The sequence below is a fragment of the Pongo abelii genome, chromosome 10 (genome assembly GCF_028885655.2).
Source record: "Pongo abelii isolate AG06213 chromosome 10, NHGRI_mPonAbe1-v2.0_pri, whole genome shotgun sequence".
NCBI lineage: Eukaryota > Metazoa > Chordata > Mammalia > Primates > Hominidae > Pongo > Pongo abelii.
The window spans coordinates 118,157,903-118,175,580 of record NC_071995.2 but is presented as its reverse complement, the minus strand read 5'-3'; positions in this window follow the sequence as shown (position 1 = coordinate 118,175,580).

The following is a 17,678-nucleotide window of genomic DNA, read 5'->3' as shown; positions in this document are numbered from 1 at the left end:
TATGGTGATATTTTGTTGGTTTTGGAGCCTTGAGCTAGACTTTAGCTCAATGTCTACACCTGTGGACATTGTGGGTGCCTAGTGCCAGCACATATAGGCAAGACCTCATGTAGTTGTCATTGACCACTTTTGCTCTTCAGAATCTACACTTCCACTGGGGAACTGGTCCCATTCTACTCCTATCCTGGGATTCTTGTGAGGTTCACAGGAATGAGCTCATCACCTAAGCCCATAGACTAGAAAACCCTATTTCCTCCTGATGACAGTGACTGGATCAGGAGTAAGAATGTCACCCAAATTGGTTCTATCAGAATTGTCTTCCAGAGTACTTTTTTGTCAGACATTCAAGGAAAGGGGACTTCCTTTCAGGTCATGGAACTAGAAAGATACGCTCTGCCTGAGGGCATTCTGTGTGTGTGCCACAAAGAGAAGCCTTTCTGTTAGAGAGAAAGCAGATTGAAGAGAGAGATTGAATTCTAATGAAATGTGTTTGTGTGCCTGAATCCAGGTGGGCTTGCGGCTAGTGCTATCCCCAAATTCTATTTATGTGAGTCCACCAACGCCATTTTGTTATTGTTGAAGCTGTGGTTGGTTTTACTGTCTTCCTTCAATTGATTTGAGTTGAAATTTTTGTCATCTGCATTGGAAACAGTTGACTAGCTTAACTCTTTTCTACCCAGTTTCCCGCCCCAGACTCTGAAAATCCTATTTGGGATTTTAAAATAGACGCTCACATAAGAGGTAGGCCACCTTGACTGTAGAATCAAGAAAGCTAGACTTGAGGGTGTGCGTGCATTAGGCTGAAAGGCACTATGGGTGTGGTGAGGAAAAGCCTGGGATTTAAGCCAAACAGAATTGAATTCAAATTCTGCTTTTTCATCACATATGTTGTCCCTGTTACCTTGGGTAAATTTCTTAACTTATACAAGCTTCAATCTCTCCATTATGAAGACTAAAAATCAAAATTTCCACCAAACTTGTAGGGCCATTGGGGGGTTAAATGACATAATTATCTATCTATCTGTCCGTATACCTGTCTCTATCATCTACATATATTAGATATAAAACATATATTAAAACATAGATTAGGTATAAAATATGTTAATACATGTATTAGGTACAAAACATAACATAAAATTGGTACAAAACATAACATAAAATTGGTACAAATAAATCGTAGCTATCATTATTAGTTTCCAAGTCCTTTGTCCTCCGGAAATGCCTCCCTTCCTCCTTCCCTCCCTTCCTTCTTTCCTTCCAGTTAGAATCCACTGATGGGCTCTACTCTAAGAATGAAGGTGAACAGGGAATAGACCAGCCTTTGCAAAGACTAAAACTCAACTTTAATTCAACTCAATCCCTGACTAAATTAAGGTGATCCTCTCTTCCATAACTGACTGTCAGAAATCAAAATTATTCCTCTATGAAACGTGATAATACTATTCAGAGCTTCAAAACAAATATATACATTTTTTCATGCACATTATCTGGCAGTCAGTAAAAAATTACCAGTATGCTAGGAGATAGGCCCGGATAACAGAAAACCAAGAGCAATAAGAAACAATAGAAACAAACCCCCAAAGATCCAGGTATTAGAGTTACCAGACACAGACTTTAAAATAACTGGGACTAACATATTCAAGAAAATAGATATTTCTACATCATCAAGTTCATTAATCTTTTCCTCTTTAATATTTATCAATCCCATTCAGTGTATTTTTATCTCAGATGCTGTAGTTTTCTCTCTAGAGGTGCAATTTGAGTCTTCTTTTTATCTTGTATGACTCTACTTACATGTTCAATCTTTCTTCTAGCTACTTAATAGTTTTAATGTACTCATCTATTAACAGCTGTCATTTCAGAGTCAGTTTTCATTGTTTGACTTTTATATTATTATGGATTATATTTTCCTAATTTTTTTGTATGCCTGGTAATTCTTTATCATATGCCAGACATTGAAACTTTTACCTTGTTAGGTGCTGGATATTTTTGTATGCTTATGAGCTTTATTCTGGGACATAGTTAAGTTTGATCCTTTCAAGTCTTGCTTTTAAGCCCTTTTAGGCAGATTTAATTTAGGACTCATCTTGCCCCGTTATTGAGACAAACATTTACGATGCCTCGTAAGTTGTGAGCTTTTCCAGTCTGGAGAGCTGGAACAGACACTCCTCCTGGCCCTACATGAGATCTGGATATTGCTTTCTGTAATCTCTTTGGATGGCTCTTCTGTGGCCGCCGTTAGTTTGTTCACATGCATGTGCTAGTCAGTACTTAGCTGGAGACTCAAGAGGAACCTTCTGAGGATTGCCTTTTGCTGTGCAGCCCTATCCTCTTTAGTACTTTTTCCTGCGAATTCTAGAGGTCTTGGCCTCCCTGAACTGCCAGCTTCATCTCCTCAGCCCAGAGACTGTCGTTCTCTCTTCCTGCGCTGCAGTCTGGAAACCCTCCAGCCTGTAAACCAGAGAAACTGCAGGGCTCGCTGCGCTTGTTTGTTTTCTGTCTCTCAGAGATTACTGTACTTCACTGGCTGATGTCCGATGCCTTAAAAACTCCTTTTTTTTTTTTTTTTGAGACAGAGTCTCAATTTATTGCCCAGGCTGAAGTGCAGTGGTGCAATATTGGCTCACTGCAACCTCTGCCTCCTGGGTCCAAGCGATTCTCCTGCCTCAGGCTCCTGGGTAGCTGGGATTACAGGTGTACACCACCACACCCAGCTAATTTTTGTATTTTCAGTAGAGATGGGGTTTCACCATGTTGATCAGACTGGTCTCAAACTCTTGACCTCAGGTGATCCACCTGCCACAGCCTCCCAAGGTGCTGGGATTACAGGTATGAGCCACCATGCCTGGCTAAAAACTCTTATTTAATATAAATATTGTTTGTTTTTTAGTATTTTGGATAGAAGGATACATTCAATCTCTATTACTCCATCCAGGCCAGAAAGTCTGTAATTATATAGCGTACTAACTAAAGTTATGTACTCAGTAGATAGATGTAACATTATATTAAACCAAGAAGAAAAGAGAATAGATATGATCTTTGGGAAAGGGGGAGATGGTAACTGAGAGGGGGGACCCTGGGAGTGTCTGTGCTGCTGATAATGTTCTGTCTCTTGCTTGGAGTGGTGATTCTATGAGTGTGTTCATTTTGTGAACATTAAATGTTGTAGATTCTGATTTGTGTACTTTTCTGTACATATGTATGTGACACTTTAATAATTAAGTTTATTTTAAAATACATTAAAGCTATAAAAATAAAACAAATGGCAACATTTGTTATTGAGGGCAAATCTTAAGATTTATACCAGGATCCAGTATCCCGTGGGCTTTGGATTCCAGTCTGCTTGAATCAAATGCTGGGTTTAAATCCTGCATGTACGTTTACTACATATATAACCTTGAGCCCTTTCATCGCCTTGCTGAACCTCAGTTCCCTCTTCTCATAAATGGATATAATGGTATTACCTATCCCACAGCCTGGATGTGAGGACCAAATGAGATATTTTATGTAAAAATACGCCTGGCACTTAGTAGGCTGTGAAAAAGTACTCCTTCCAACTTGAAATATCCATTAATAGGGAACTGGTTAAATAGATTATGTTATAGTCTTACAACAGAATACCACTCAGTTGTTAAAATTATCATGAAGTCATGCTCTATGTATGGCTATGAGATGATATAGATGTCAGTCAGGGCACCAGAAAGAGACATAGGAGTCATAAGGAAACAATTGAAGAGAGTTTAAGTGATGGGTTACTTACAAATGTGTAGGCAGAATGAACAGATTGGGCAGTATTTCAAGGCTGGCAACAATGGGAAGCTGTTACCAACCCTAGACCTGAAGGGACAAAGGAAAGGAAGAGTTAGCAGATGAGAACCTGTAGAATAAAGCTGCCAATGGAAGCAGGAGACTTCTGAAGAGGAAGCAGCCATCCATGACCACCTGGCAGGGAGGGAGAAGAAATCCACAGCCCAGGCTCACTTTTCTCCTGACTTCTTGTCTATTGTGAGTTCCTTCCCTTGCCAATGGGCCTCCAATCATCAAGGCCCAACTAGATGCCACAGGGCAAGGGATTCCAGTGACAAAGTCCATACAGGTCAGCCTCCAGAAACACAGAGCAAGGTGGAGAAAAGTGGGAGTGGATTGGGCAGAAGTTGTGCAAATAGGTATTCAAAAAGTATTCAGCACAATCTGCAAGATATATTAAGTTTTTCTTAAAAGAGGATATAAACAGGCCAGGTGCAGTGGCTCATGCCTGTAATCCCAGCACTTTGGGAAGTCAAGGTGGGTGGATCACCTGAGGTCAGGAGTTTGAGATGAGCCTGGCCAACATGGTGAAATCCTGTCTCCACTAAAAATACAAAAATTAGCCAGGCATGGTGGTGGGCACCTATAATTCCAGCTACTTGGGCGGCTGAGGTAGGAGAATGGCTGGAACCCAGGGGGCAGAGGTTGCAGTGAGCCGAGATCCCACCACTGCACTCCAGCCTGGGCAAAAGAGTGAAACTCTGTCTCAAAAAAAAAAAAAAAAGATATAAATAAAGTATATCATACATTAACATTAGAGAGAGAGAGAGAGAGATCTCGAAGGATAGAAGGATACACAAGAAATTGTACCAGTGGTTAAAGTGGGGAACAGGCGCACTGAGGAAGGATGAGGAATAGGAGGGTATGTCGGTCAGGGCCCCATCAGGACACAAATAGCAGACTCATATTAAGATGATATGAGGAGGGATCATTTACAAAGGGGTAATTTACACAAGTATGGGTGCAGTGGAACACAGGAGACAGTGAAGTAACCCAGGGATAGAATCAGTGAAGCTGTGGCCATTCCTAATCCTCATGGGACAAGGAGAGGGAGTGGTTACCAGCACCATGCAGGAGAAAGAGCATGTGAGGGCTCCTGGAGAGAAGCAGTAATCTCTAGTTGAAGGATTCAGCTGGTCTGAGGCAACCCTGCAGAAAGAATGCCAGAGAAATAAATGCCCAGGACACATCCTGATCCTTTCCTCTAATCTCCTGCCAGTGCCTCCTATTGACTCAACCCACAGAGAAGCCAGGGGGCATGTGAGCCTGGTTGATGCCACAGAGGTCGAAAGTAGATCTGGGAGCAAGTGGAAAATGTCTAGCATAGAATGTAACTTACTTTAAACTAGTTGCCTTTCATACTGTTTGATTTTTTTTCTAACTCATGTGTGTGCATTATTTTAAAAATACTCAAATAAAAATAAATGTCAGTTCTATTCATTTTGCACACAGAAGCAAAGAGAAAACTGTTATCCTCAGAGATGAAGAGGTAAGAACAAATGACTTAGTCCAGGCACAAAGCTTGGTCACAACCATTTCTTCCCCAGAGGGCCGAGTGTTCTAGGTGAGGCTGCTGTATTGATCACCAAGACAAGTTTGGAATGTTTACATTTGTGTGTTTCTGTCCCAAATGCATCTCTTTTCTGTGATACTTTTCTTCCTGCTCTTCTGAAAACATGACAGGCAAGAATTTAGTTTATGATGATTGGTTTCTTTTTATCTCTCTCCCTTCTTTCTCTCTCCCTCCTATTTTTTCCTTCTAATTTATTTTTATAACTTACGATTTTGAACTCACAATTGGATGAACTATTGGGGTAGCAACACTTTCACTTTTACCTTACTTCAGGCATCATTGTTGAGATAATCTGGATGGGGTGGTGCCATTTTTCAGCTTCCTGACAATATCTTCCTTAGAGTGCCTCTCTCTGCCCCCTCTTTTTGTTCATCCTCTGTCGCTGTCTGGATTCTGCTCAAGGACAGTCTCAGAGGCACACCACTGTTTCCAGCCTAGCTGTCGCCAGACTTGGGGCACTTGAGTAGAAACTGTCGTTCTCTGAGCTTCAGTGACACTTCTTTCTCAATAAATTATGCTCTTTCAAACAGATGTTGAGGAATATGACATTTGGAATATATAATAGTACATTGTCACATATACCTTCATCAGATAGTAGCTAAAGGGAGAAAAGGAACACACTGATGTGGAAAATCAGTGCAAAGGATTTGCATATCCTCTTACCCCGCCCTCCCCACTCAGCTCCACCCAGCCTTTCTTTCCTTTCACTGTGTTTTCTGAATTTTCCTTTTTTTTCTTTTCTTTCTTTTTTTTGAGATGAAGTCTCACTCTGCCACCCAGGCGGGAGTGCAATGGTGTGATCTCAGCTCACTGCAACCTCCTCCTTCCCCTGGTTCAAGTGATTCTCTTGCCTCACTCTCCTGAATAGCTGGGATTACAGGCACCCACCATCATGCCCAGCTAATTTTTTGTATTTTTGTGGAGATGGGGTTTTGCCATGTTGGCCAGGCTGGTCTTGAACTCCTGACTTCAGATGATCCGCCCACCTTGGCCTCCTAAAGTGTAGGGATTACAGGTGTGAGCCACCGCACCCAGCCCGTTTTCTGAATTTTCAAGAGTTGTTTGCAAACTTCTTTCTCCTACTGAAGAATCTTGGAATTAAAACAAAACACACTTTTCCCCTTGTTACTTTTAAAATAACACTTTTTTTATCGTGAGAAATGTAGAAAATACAAAGAGTTAACAAAAGAGAAAAATAAAAGTAAAAAACATCTAGAAATTGGCACTGTTAATATTTGTGTATATTTCTTTCAGATGCTCTTGTTAGATGGTTTTTAGAAGTGTAGTCATGCGCTGCAAATGATGTTTCATCCATAAGAAACCATATATTCCACAGTGGTCTCCTAAGATTAGAATGAAGCTGAAAAATTCCTATCACCTAGTGATGTCATCAAATGTTTCCGCACAAGGCATTGCTCACATGTTTGTGGTGATGTTGGTGTAAACGATATCATTGCCGTTCATATAAAATATAGTACATACAACTATGTACAGTACATAATACTTGATAATGGTAATAAATGACTACATTACTGGTTTATATGCTTACTATAATATATTTTATTATTAAAAAAAGTTACCTGTAAAACAGCCTCAGGCAGGTCTTTCAGGAGGTATCCAGAATAAGGCATTGTCATCACAAGAGATGACAGCTCCATGCATGTCATTGCCCCTGAAGACCTCCCAATGGGATGAGATGTGGAGGTGGGAGACAGTGATGTTGAGGAGCCTGACCCCGTGTAGGCCTAGCCTAACGTGTGTGTTTGTATCTTAGTTTTTAATGAAAAAGGCTTAAAAAGGCTGGGTGCGGTGGCTCACGCCTGCAATCCCAGCACTTTGGGAGGCCAAGGCAGGTGGATCACGAGGTCAGGAGATCAAGATCATCCTGGCTAACACGGTGAAACCCTGTCTCTACTAAAAATAAAAAAAATTAGCCGGGCGTGGTGGCACACGCCTGTAATCTCAGCTGTTTGGGAGACTGAGGCAGGAGAATAGCTTGAACGCAGGAGGCAGAGGTTGCAGTGAGCCGAGATCACGCCATTGCACTCCAGCCTGAGCGACAGAGTGAGACTCCATCTCAAAAAAAAAAAAAAAAAGGTTTAAAAAGTAAAAATAAAAATTTTTAAGCATAAAAAAGCCTATAGTATAAGGATATAAAGAAAGTAAATATTTTTATATAGCAAGATATGTTGTACAGAGGTAAAAGGTATTTATTTTAAGCTAAATGTTATTACAAGAGTGAAAAAATTAAAAAAATTAATAGCTTATAAAGTTAAAAAGTTACAATAAGCTAAAACTAATTTATTATTGAAGAAAAAATAAGCACACAGTGTTTATAAACTTTTAGTAGCATATACGAATGTCCTAGGCCTTCACATTCACTCACCACTCACTGACTCACCCAGAGCAACTCTAGTCCTGCAAGTTCCATACATGGTAAGTATCCTATACAGGTGTTCCATTTTTATGTTTTATACCATATTTTCTATGTGTAGATACACAAATACCATTGTGTTCCAATTGCCTATAGTATCTAGTACAATAACATGCTGTACGCAGGTTTGTAGCCCAGGAGTAATGGGCTGTGCTATATATTCTGTATGGAGTGGCCTATATGCATTTAGGCTTATGTCAGTACACTCTATGATGTTCACACAATGATTAAATTACGTAAGGACACATTTCCCAGAATGCGTTCCTGTCATTAAACAATGCGTGACTAAATACTTATCTTTCAAAATGAAAACAAGCTTTAAATGTTTTTTGACTGTAGAAGTAAAATATGTCTTTAAAAAAATCAGATTGGCAAGGTGCAGTGGCTCACGCCTGTAATCCCAGCACTTTGGGAGGCTGAGGCAAGTGGATCACGTGAGCTCACAAGTTTGAGACCATCCTGGGTAACATGGCGAAACCCCGCCATCTTTACAAAAAAAAAAATTAGATAACCCCAAAAATATTCATACGAAAAGGAAAAATGCCATAATTCCCCTCCTCCTGAAGGCATAATAATTTAGCTTTTTGTTATATATAATTCCAGTTTTTTTCAGGTATTTCTATATCTAATGTATAGCTTAGCCTTTCTGTTTTTTTTTTTTTAAACAAAACTTGCATCACATTAAGTATATTACTCTTTAACTTAATGACATCTTTCCCTCAGTGAGTGCTGATTTACCCCACTGGCTTTCAAAATTGTTGTACACACTGTGAGAAATACATTTTAAACTATGATCCAGTACAGTGCATGTACAGTGCATATATATTTATAACCAAAATAAAAGTTTCACGAACCAATTCTCACTTCCATTATATATGATATACTCTGTTATTTTCTATTTATTCTCTTTCATTTAAAAAAAATGCTGGTTATGACCCAGTAAATTGATTTCAAGACCCATTAATGGATTGTGACTTGCATTTTGGAAAACATTCTCCTATATCACAATTTTAATGGCTTTATTATATTTTGAACTCCAGAGTTTTGAAGTTGTATGGAGTCATAGAGGAGGTCTTGTCCAGGCCTCTTCATTTTATATGCAGAGAAGTGAAAATTTAACTTTAGCAATAGCTGGTATGGGAATTCCCTGCAGTGAGGGCATTTTCTTTGTTTAGGGAAATACCTTCATAAATGCTTATTGAAAGGGGTGCTGCTGAGGAGGGAGTAATTGAACTAAGCTATACAAGGAATAAACAGGAATTTGGAATAGACAGCACTAAGCCAAGTAGCACAGGGGGAGGGCAGAACCTGAGTTAACAAGACAAAGCACTTTAGAAACAAGAATATGTAATATTGAATTTATATTATTTGCTGTGCTGTAAATGTATCTGTCCACTGAATTTTCAGTAGTTTACAGTAAGGTTTAACATTTAGTGAGGTCTCTTTCAGGAGCAAGTGATAGAAAAACAACTCAAATTGGATTAAGAACAAATAAGTTAGGAATGTTTGTTTGCTTGTGAAATTGAGTACAACAGGGATGACTGGATCCAGGGCCCTAATTAATGGCATAGAAACTTAGTGTCCCTCATCACAGCACTATTCACAATAGCAAAGATAAGGAATCAACCCAGGTGCCCATCAGTGGTAGACTGGATAAAGAAAATGTGGTACATATACACCATGGGATACTATACAGCCATAAAAAAGAAGAAAATCATGTCCTTTGCAGCAACATGGATGCAGCTGGAGGCCACTATCCAAAGCAAATTAACACAGGAACAGAAAACCGAATGTCTCATGTTCTCACATATAAGTGGGAGTAAACTGTTGGGTACACATGGACATAAAGATGGCAACAATAGACATTGGGGACTAGTAGGTGGGGGAGGGAGAAAGAGGGGCAAGGATTGAAAAACTAACTATTGGGTACTATGCTCAGTACCTGGCGATGGGATCAATGGTACCCCAAACCTCAGCATCATGCAATATACCCACGTGACAAACCTGCACATGTGTCCCTGAATCTAAAAGTTAAAATTATTTAAAAATAAATAAATAAACAAAATACACACACTAAAAAGAAACTTTATGTCTCTTTATACAGCTTCTTTTTCTTCTTCTTCTTCTTTTTTTTTTTTTTTTTTGAGACCATCTAACTCTGTTGCCCAGGCTGGAGTACAGTGGAGCGATCTTGGCTCACTGCAACCTCTGCCTCCTGGGTTCAAGCGATTCTCGTGCCTCAGCCTCCTGTGTAACTGGGATTCCAGGCATGCGCCACCACGTCCAGCTAATTTTTCTTTTTTTTAGTAGAGATGGGGTTTTGCCATGTTGGCCACGCTGGTCACCAACTCCCGACCTCAGTTGATCCACACGGCTCGGCCTCTCAAAGTGCTAGGATTATAGGTGTGAGCCACCATGTCCAGCCACTTTATATATCTTCTATTTTGACTTCGCTTTGTACCAGTAGTAATTGTCATTTGATTGCCTAGGATCACATGACTATCTTTGAGCCAATCATTGTGGCCAGGGGGATGGAATGCACTGATTGGCCAGGAGTGTATCATGTGTTCACCTTTGGAATTAACCATGGGGTCACCTCCACCTGCACTTGGATTGAAGTGGACAAGGAAGGAGTGGTTACTGGAAAAGTGGGTTCACATAAGGAGACTCAATGGTGGGCAGCACGCACAGTATGTGACCACAACATGCTCATTCACACAGATACCTCATGCGAGTGGTTAGCTTGGTGGAGATTAAGAAAGAAACTGGATTCCTCCTCTGCCTTCCCCAATGCAGAATCGGACCCCACGGGTGAGACAGAAAGATGATCCCTAAATAGAAGTAAGACCAAAAGAAAAGCTGTAAAGCTGGGAGTGCACAGAACTCTTGCCGAAGGTGCCAGATTTTCTATGATTTATATGAAGCGTATCTATCCATTTTATCTAGATCTTAAGGGAAAGAGGATCCCTGTGGCTATCTGGGCTGCATAAATGGGTGAACCGAGGCCTAAAGAGGTTCTGAGCTCTGCCTATAGTCACACAGCTAGTTATTATCAGAGCCAGGACTGAACACCATATCTTGCCCAGGTCTCAGCAGTTTTTTCTGCCTGGCTCAGGTAGCATTCCCTTTCTTCTGCCGTTTCTGTGAAACCTGGAAACATCCAAAGTGTTCTTTCCCTGAACTTGCCCTTGCAAGCCCTTCGTCCTATCCATGGGGCTTCCTGGGAGCTCTGCATGGAGCCAGAAGGAGGAGCTTACATGGGCATGGAGGGATCAGACTCCAGCCTCTTTAGGAGACTAGAATCTCAGGTGTCTGCAAGAGAAGCCCAGAATGCAGCAAGAGAAGAAAACCCAAGGGCGAGAACAGCAGAATAAGAAGGAACAATTTGAGAGAGAATAAACAGCTAAGAAAACGGATGGGTATTTATTGCTGAGTTCCTACTTACCAGGCTTTTGCATATTTTATTTAATCTTTACAAAAATTTTAGTTTCAGGGAACACAAAGTAGCTCAGTGAGGGGAAAGAAAGGGAGTTGGAGGTGAAAGTGGGAATTGGCAGAGGCCGTGCTGTGAAGGGCCTTGAATCTGGCTGAATGAGTGAGTGAATGAACAAATGAATGGAGCTAACACCTTGTGAAAGTTGTCAGAATCAACAGGGAGTCACTAGTGTTAAGAAAATCCTGACAGACAGAGCCCAGGAAGGCCATGAAGAGAGAGTTCTCAAGTGTGTATGCCAGATAACAAAAACCACAACCTCATACAAAAGCCACTGCAACCTTACATAAAAAATATTTTGAACCTTACATAAAAAAATATTTTGAAAGGACATCTGCTCAGCCATTACCTGTCCAACCTTGGACTTTGTAGCCAAAGACAATTATTTCTTTTTTCTCTTTCTCTCTTTCTTTCTTTCTTTCTTTCTTTCTTTCTTTCTTTCCTTCCTTCCTTCCTTCCTTCCTTCCTTCCTTCCTTCCTTCCTTCCTTCCTTCCTTCCTTCCTTCTTTCTTTCTTTCTTTCTTTCTCTCTGTCTCTTTCTTTCTTTCTCTCTCTCTCCCCTCCCTCCCTCCCTCCCTCCTTCCTTCCTTCCTTCCTTCCCTCCTTCCCTCCTCTCTCTCTCTCTCTTTCTTTTTTTTTGGCAAGATCTCACTCTATCACCCAGGTTGGAGTGCAGTGACACAATCACAGCTCACTGTAGCTTCAACCTCCCTAGCTTAAGTGATCCTTCCACCTCAGCCTCCCTAGTAGCTGGGACTACAGGCACACACCACCATGTCTGGCTAATTTTTGTATTTTTTTTTTTGAAGAGATGGGGTTTTGCCATGTTGCCCAGGCTGATCTCGAACTCCTGGGTTGAAATGATCCTCCCACCTAGGCCTCCCAGAATGCTGGGATTATAGGCATAAACCACCACACTGGCCAAGGATAATTATTTCTAAACAGTTATGTGATCCTCTTCATTTTTTTTCCTTTAAAAAGCCTTTCTCTTCTTTTACCTCCCTGAATATGCACATAGTTTACTATGATATATGTATTCCCTTTGCTGTGCTATATTCCCAAGTAAACATCTTTTCTTTTAGAGAGCCTCTTTCTGTTTGTTATTTAGTTTGACAACTTGTATTCAGTTGCTCAGGCTGCTGCAACAAGGTACCACTAACTAGGTAGCTTAAACAACAGAAATGTGTTGTCTTACAGTTCTGGAGGCCAGAAATCCAAGATTAAGGTGTTGGCAGGTTTGGTTTCTTTTGAGGACTGAGAGGGAAGGATTTGTTCCAAGCCTTTCTCCTTGCATCTGGGGATTTGCTGGCAATCTCTGGTGTACCTTGACTTGTAAAAGCACAAACCCAATCTCTGCCTTCTCTTTTTATGGTGTCTTTCCAGTGGGTGTGTCTGTTTAAATTTCCCCTTTTTAGAAGGACACCGTCATATTGATTGAGGTCCCCACTCCACTCTAGTGCGACCTCATCTTAACTATTTAATCTGTGACCATCCTATTTCCAAAATAGCTCACGTTCTGAGTTACTGTGGGTTAAGACTTTAACATATGGATTTTGAGAGAGGACAGAATTCAACCCATAACAACACCTAAGTGAAATCTTGAGAAAAGCTGAGTTAAGCAAAATTCAACAGATTTCTTTACTTCAGGGCCTCTGTGGCAGTTTTACCATTTGGCTACAAATCTGTTACACTCTTCCGATTGAGAGATGGGGTCTCTGTCCCCTCCCTTGAACCTGGGGCTGATAGAATATGGTGGAAATGAGGCTATGTGACTTTTAAGGCAGGGTCCTAAAAGGCCATTCCACTTCTGCCTTGTTTGCTGGAACATTGAGCTGTCATATGAGAGATTTGAATACCAAGAGGCCATCCCCCTGAGAGGCACATGTAAAGTCTCTAGCCTGCAGTCCCAGCTAAGCCCAGCCTTTCAGTATCCTGCCAAATTGCCAGACGGGTCAGTTAAAAAGCTACCTAGCTGAGCCAGGTGCGGTGGCTCACGCCTGTAATTCCATCACTTTGGGAGGCCAAGGTGGGAAGATCACTTGAGGTCAGCAGTTCGAGACCAGCCTGGCCAACATGGTGAAACCTTGTCTCTACTAAAAACACAAAAATTAGCCGGACATGGTGGTGGTGCCTGTAATCCCAGCTACTCAGGAGGCTGAGGCAGGGGAATCGCTTGAACCCGGGAGGCGGAGGTTGCAGTGAGCAGAGATGGTATCATGCACTCCAGCCTGGGTGAAAAGAAAAAAAAAAAAAGCTACCTAGCCAAGCATGATGGCTCACGCCTGTAATCACAGCACCTTGGGAGGCTGAGGTGGGAGGATCGCTTGAGCTCAGGAGTTTGAGACCAGCCTGAACAACATGGCGAATCTCTGTCTCTACAAAAAATACAAAAATTAGCCAAGCATCATGGTATGTGTCTGTAATCCCAGCTACTCTGGAGGCTGAGGTGGGAGGATCACTGGAGCCCAGGGAGGTTGAGGCTGCAGTGAGCTGTGATCACTCCGTTGCACTCCAGCCTGGGTAACAGAGTGAGACCCTGCCTCAAAAAATAAATAAAAAATAAATAAAAATTAAAAATAAACAAGTTATAATACCAGCGAATTGAACCCTTCAGCCCAGCCTTTCTAGACCTAGCCATTTGAGGCTTCCCAGTTGAAATTCCAGATATCCTAGAGCAAAGGCAAGAGGTCCCCACAGTGCCTTCCTTGAGTCCTGAGGCATAGAATTAATGAACATCATAAAATGATGTTGTTTTAAGCCACTAAGTTAAGGCTGTCAATTTATCAGGGTTCGCCAGAGAAGCAGACCAATAGAATATCATCTATATCTGTATCTATATCTATATAAATTATAGATCTGTATATATAGATCCATAGATCTATACATAATTTGATATAGGTCTATAGATATCAATCTATGTATAATTTGATATAGAGCTATATCAAATTCTGTCTATATATAGAATCTCTACAGGATATACATATTCAATAGACTATATGTATCTCCTATTGGTCTTTTTCTTTGCAGAATCCCTTCCACCCCACCATATAGAAAGATTTATATTAAGGAACTGGCTCACGCAATTCTGGAGGCTGGCAGTAGCTCTAGTCTGAAGGCAGACTGCAGGCAGAATTCCCTCTTCTTCCGGAGAGGTCAGTCTTTTTCCTCTGTAGGCCTTCAACTGATTGGATAAGGCCCACTCACATTATGGAGAATAATCTACTTTACTCAAAGTCTACAGATTTAAGTGTTAACCTCATCTAAAAAGATACCTGAGAGCAGCATCTAGACTAATGTTTGACCAAATATCTGAGTACCATGGTCTAGCCAAGTTGACATGAAATTAACCCTTGCAGGCTGGTTGGTTATGCAGTAGCAGGTAACCAAGACAGCTTCTCACAGCCGCTGTGTGTGTCATGACTTTCTAAGTGGCTAGTAATATGCCTCATTTTCCAATTCTATTTGGAATTGAAATGAGGAGAAAGGGAGGTGGGAGATCCTCATCTCCTTTTCTCCCCATCCCCTGCTTTTTTAATACAGAGACCTTTTGGGTTTGGTGTTCTGCAGAACACCTCTTAAGAAGCTCGGGCCCAGGGTTGGAGTCACACACAACCAAGTCTAACTCTTGAGGGTACCAACTCCTAGCTATGTGACCTGGTGCTATTTATGTCGACTCTCTGAGCCTCAATATCCGCATGTGTATCGTGAAGTAATCATACTGGGCTCAGTGATGTTGCAAGGTACAAATTAATTGAGCCATGGAGAGGACTCAGTCCAGTACCTGGGCAAGTGGTTTTTATTCTTATTTTATTTATTTATTTGTTTATTATTATTATTATTATTATTTACCAGTAGACCTCAAATTTTACCCATCTGTGGTGCTGCTCTCTCTCTCTTTTTTTCTTTTTTGAGAAAAAGTCTGGCTCGGTTGCCCAGGCTAGAGTGCAGTGGCTCACTGCAACCTCTGCCTCCTGGGCTCAAGCCATCCTCCTACGTCAGCCTCCCTAGTAGCTGGGATTATAGGCATGCACCACCACACCTGGCTAATTTTTGTATTTTTTGGAGAGATGGGGTTTCGCCATGTTGCCTAAGCTGGTCTCAAACTCCTGAGCTCAAGCGATTCCCCTGCCTTCGCCTTCCATAATGCTGGGATTACAGGTGTGAGCCACAGCGCCTGGCCTGCTCTCTCTTTTAAGACCTTAAATTGTGATGTTCAGGCTCCCATCCCACTCGATTTCCACAAGATTCTCTCCATTCCCCTTTCCCTTTCTTCCTTGTCTTTTGCTTTTTTTGTTTTGTTCTGGTTTTCGTTTTTTCCTCCTTTTCACTTTCCTTTATACGACCAGGTTTCTCTCGCTGGGGAGCACGGGCATGCTCTGCAGATCCATCTTGCCTGTCACTATAGCCAGCTGCGCTCTCTGGACCGCTGCCTCACATTTCCCACGAGGTGCGGCTCTCTCCCTGCTTCAGCTCCCCTCCTTCTGCCTCTAGCTGCTGCTGCTCCGCCAGGTGCACCTTCCCCTTCCCTTGGATCCAGAACAGACCCTCTCCTCATTGTCTACGGCACCAGCAAAGAACAGGCCGCAGCTTTTATGCTGAGTCTACTGAAAGTTCCGGGATGATAGAAGGGAAGGAGGCATGAAGTGCTGCTCCCAACTACTCCTGGAGGCAATGTGCTCAGAGCCCAGGGCCCTCGCTGGACACACACGTTCACAGAGCATGCGCCTGGGTGGTCAGGGCAATGAATTTCTTGGAGCCCATGCCCACCACAGCCCAGTCGAAGGCCTGTCCAGTCGAAGGTCTGCCTCTCTGCAGCCTCATTGTCTGACCTCATTCCAGAATGCTGGCAGTGGAAATTTCCACTCCCTTCGGGAAAAATCTGGCCCTATTGTCAGGGGGTGTGCTGCCCTGGGGCCCTTTGTATTAGTCAGGGTTTTTCAGAGAAACAGAAGCTATGCAGTCTCTCTCTCTCTCCTCTCTCTCTCTCTCTCTCTCTCTCTCTCTCTCTGTGTGTGTGTGTGTGTGTGTGTATCTCCCTATGTAGATTTATAATAAGCAATTGGCTTACATGATTATGAAGCCGAGAAGTCCAGACTCAGAAAAACTGATGGTATAATCCTATAGTTCCAGTCTGAGTCCAAAGGCCTGAGTACCAGGAGAGCTGATGGTATAAGTTCCAATCTACATCCCAGTTTGAAGGCAGAAGAAAACTGATGTCCCAGCTCAGAGACAATCAGGGAGGGAGAGAAAGAGAGAGAGAGAGAGAATTCTTTCTTTCTCAGCCTTTTCTTTTTTAAAAAACTTTGTATTTATTTATTTATTTATTTGAGATGGGGTCTCACTTTGTTGCCCAGGCAGAGTGCAGTGACACAATCATGGCTCACTGCAGCCTCTACCTCCCTGGCTTAAGTGATCCTCCTGCCTCAGCTTACCAAGTAGCTGGGACTACAGGTGCAATCACCACGCTTGGCTGATTTTAAAATTTTTTTGTAGAGACAAGGTCTCTTTATGATGCCCACATTGATCTCAAGTTTCTGAGCTCAAGTTATCCTCCCACCTCAGCCTTCCAAAGTTTTGGGATTACAGGTGTGAGCCACCACACTGGGCCTCAGCGTTTTATTCTATTCAGGCCTTCAGTGGATTAGAGAAAGTCCACCCACATTGGGGAGGGCTTTCTTACTCAGTCTGCTGATTCAAATGTTAAGCTCATTCAGAAACACTCTCACAGACACACCCAGCAATAATGTTCAACCAAATATCTGGGCACCTTGTGGCCCAGTTAAACTGACACAGGAAATTAACCATCACAGCCTCATTTGTAGTCTGAGCCCAGCTTCCCATCACTGGCACATGGCTCACTCCTTCTCTTTTTTTTTTAGAGTCACCCCCACTTTCTTTTCCTCCAAGAGTCATTTTCTGACTCCTTCACCCTTGCTAAAAAATGTCATCTCCAAAGTGCTCATTCCCATGTAACTGCCACCACCCGACCCTGCTATTTTCTTTTTTGTTTGTTTGAGATGGAGAGTCTCACTCTGTCACCCAGGCTGGAGTGCAGTGGCACCATCTCGGCTCACTGCAACCTCCGACTCCTGGGTTCAAGCGATTCTCCTGCCTCAGCCTCCTGAGTAGCTGGGATTACAGGACCCTACCACCATGCCTGGCTAATTTTTTTTTGTATTTTTAGTAGAGAAGAGGTTTCACCATGTTGGCCAGGCTGGTCTCGAACTCCTCATCTCAAGTGATCCACCCCCTTGGGCATCCCAAAGTGCTGGGATTATAGGCATGAGCCACCATGCCTGGCCCCCAACCCTGCTATTTTCTTCATGCCACTTAGTACAATCTGGAATGCTCTTGCTTATTTTTCCTGTTTA